Consider the following 3,394-nt stretch of genomic DNA (forward strand, 5'->3'; position numbering starts at 1 on the left):
CTGAGATTTAGGTCATTAATATATCAGGAAGTGCAGGGGTCTTAATAGCGACTCATAGAGAACTCCACTACAAACCTACCCCCAGTCTGAAAAACAACCATTACCTTCTGTTTCCTACCACAGACTTGGATGACCTCAAGTTTACAGAAGGTGGAAGTGGTGACCACTCAGGAGTGCATTGGAATAGTCACATCCAGAGGTGACAAAAGTATGAAGGAGTGTTTCAGCAGCAGATAGAGTGGGTCAGGGGGAGTAAGGTGACGTTACCAAGGTGGAAACAGGCGGTCATAGTGATGGTGGGAAACTTTTCTTAAGAGTCAAGTTTGCAAACAGACTGCTTTAATCTCAGACTATTACAAGGGAAAGGGATGATATCTGCAGCTAAGGAGTGGAGTTATAAAGATAAATATGAAGTAACAAATGAAGGGAAAAATGCACATCAAACTCACATTATATTGACAGTATTAATCATAGCGACAACATAAAATATGCTGCATCCAAACCCTCAAAACAGGTCGTGAAATATTTTACACCCTGCAGGGACTTATAATACAAAGTGATTGCATTAAGTTTGGCAATGAGTGTGATTAAATGTGTGGCATCAAGATGTCGGCACATATGTGATTACATTTAATGTGCTGCACACCATAGTAACTGCATTAAACATGCCAGAGTCAGAGCCACTGCTTAAAGTCTGCATTAAATGTGCTGCAGCCAGAGTCAACACAGATCGACCGCGACAGCTGAAAGCAGAAACCCCTTTCAATAAACACCAGATGAGTGCGACTCTGCATTAAATGTGCCGCACCCAGAATCTCAGCATGGAGGAGCCCCCAAGAGGCAGAATGGACAGCTCTCTCAGTGAGGACCTGTCCCTCCCTGGGTTAATCTACTCCAATGCACCCTCCATTTAATTGCTTTGTGCCTCCTCACGCTGCAGCGATCCCTGCTGGTCTGCCCCCGCCACTGCCTCTCATCTCCGCCAATGGCTACATTAAATATTCACAACCGGAACGGAGAATATCGCTCGAATGGAAGAAATTTCAGCAATATATCTCACACGATGATTAAAAAGAATCGGAGATAAATAATGACACTTAGAACTTGAAAAAAAGAGCATTAATTGGTATGTGGCAAAATGTGAATTCCCATACCGGGAGTCGAACCCGGGCCGCCTGGGTGAAAACCAGGAATCCTAACCGCTAGACCATATGGGACGCTGAAAAACTTAGCACCGCTGAACAAATTGTTGTTATAGCTTCCTGTGATCTTGTGTGACCTGTGTGACATGTATTTAGATTCTTAATATGGTTTATTTAGAGAGTTTTGATGCTATTTATTAATGTGATCAGTTTCTAACAAACCAGCCAAATGGCATTTAGCCATGCATGTACAATCAAATAACTAGGTACATGCTGGCATCAGTCATCACTTTGCCTCAATTTAGCTTGGTTTAGCAGCATTCATTATAAGGTCAAAAATTAAGGGTTTATAGCCTTTATTCCAGGATAAATTAGTGTACTTTAAACTGACACTTCAATGCTCCCATGAGGTAAAGTTGCAATGTTTGTGCTATCACACTGCAAGAAACTACAAAGTGTCCTGAACAAAGCCCAGTCCATCACGCAAACCAGCCTCCCATCCATTGACTCTGTCTACACTTCCCGCTGCCTCGGAAAAGCAGCCAGCATAATTAAGGACCCCACGCACCCCGGACATTCTCTCTTCCACCTTCTTCTGTCGGGAAAAAGATACAAATGTCTGAGGCCACGTACCAACCGACTCAAGAACAGCTTCTTCCGTGCTGCCATCAGACTTTTGAATGGACCTACCTCGTATGAAGTTGATCTTTCTCTACACCCTAGCTATAACTGTGACACTATATTCCGCCCTCTGCCCTTTCCTTCTCCGCTATGTACTCTGTCTGTATAGCGCAAGAAACAATACTTTTCACTGTATCCCAATACATGTGACAATAATAAATCAAATCAATCAAATCATTTCACCTGTGAATTGGGTGCAAAGCATGAGGAAACACTGACCTACCCATTCAGAAAGACTTGAAAACTGTATCAAGAAAGCACTTAAAATCACACCAGTCATTTGGGGAACAGCAGCTAGCTCACTCAACTGGTAGCAACATACTATTCAGATGGGCAAAACGTTGCGATGCATGCAGAATAAAAAAACACAAATCTACTGGAATTCTTAGAGGATGTAACTAGTATAGTTGACATGGAGAATCAGTGGATATTGTTTATTTAAACTCCAGGCTTTCGACAAGGTCTCACATGGCAAACTACTATGTAAAGTTAAAGTACATGGGATTGCGGTAGTGCCTTGAGATGGATAGAAAGCTGGTTAGCAGACAGGAAGCAAAGATTTTGGAATAAATGAGCCTTTTTCCAATTGGCAGTCAGTGACTCGTAGGGTACCGAAGGGATCTGTGCTAGGACCCCAACTCTTCACATTATATATTAATGATTTGGACGAGAGAACTAAATGTATTATCTCCAAATTTGCAGATGATACAAAGTTGGGTGGGAGGGTGAGCTGTGAGGAGGATGCAGAGATGCTTCAGTATGATTTGGACAGGCTTAGTGAGTGGGCAAATGCATGTCAGATGCAGTATAATGTGGATAAATGTGAGGTTATCCACTTCGGTAGCAAAAATAGGAAGGCATTGAGAGAGGTGGATACTTAGTGAGACCTTGATGTCCTTGTGCACCAGTCATTGAAAATAAGCTCGCAGGCACAACAGGCTGTAAATAAGGCAAATGGTATGTTGGCCTTCATAGTGAGAGGATTTGAGTATAGGAATAGGGATGTTTTACTTCAATTGTATAGGGTGTTGGTGAAGCAACACCTAGAGTATTATGTGAAGTTTTGGTGTCCTTATCTGAGGAAGGACGTTCTTGCGATAGAGGGAGTACAGTGAAGGTTTACCAGGCTGATTCCTAGAACTGTCATATGAGAAGAGACTAAATCGGTGAGGGTTATATTCATTGGAGTTTAGAAGAGTAAGAGGGGATCTCATAGAAACTTATAAAATTCTAACAGGGTTAGACAGGATATATTCAAAAATAATGTTTCCGACGGTGGGGAGTCCAGAACTATGGGTCATATTTTGAGGATAAGGGGTAAATCTTTTTGATTTGATTTGATTTATTATTGTCACATGTACTAACATACAGTGAAAAGTATTGTTTCTTGCACGCTATACAGACAAAACATACAGCTCGTAGAGAAGGGAACAAGAGAGTGCAGAATGTAGTGTTATAGTCATAGCTAAGGTGTAGAGAAAGATCAACTTAATGCAAGGTAAGTCCATTCAAAAGTCTGACAGCAGCAGGGAAGAAGCTGTTCTTGAGTCGGTTGGTACGTGACCTCAGAC

General features: G+C 41.9%; 1 non-coding gene across 1 annotated transcript; it reads right to left on the reverse strand.

Moving 5' to 3' along the window:
- Nucleotides 1-1,145: 1,145 nt before the first annotated feature.
- On the reverse strand, nucleotides 1,146-1,217 carry trnae-uuc (transfer RNA glutamic acid (anticodon UUC)). The gene has a single exon. It is a non-coding gene; the product is annotated as a tRNA-Glu (tRNA).
- Nucleotides 1,218-3,394: the final 2,177 nt, after the last annotated feature.

This window comes from Mustelus asterias, chromosome 10, assembly GCF_964213995.1.
Source record: "Mustelus asterias chromosome 10, sMusAst1.hap1.1, whole genome shotgun sequence".
NCBI classification, from domain to species: domain Eukaryota; kingdom Metazoa; phylum Chordata; class Chondrichthyes; order Carcharhiniformes; family Triakidae; genus Mustelus; species Mustelus asterias.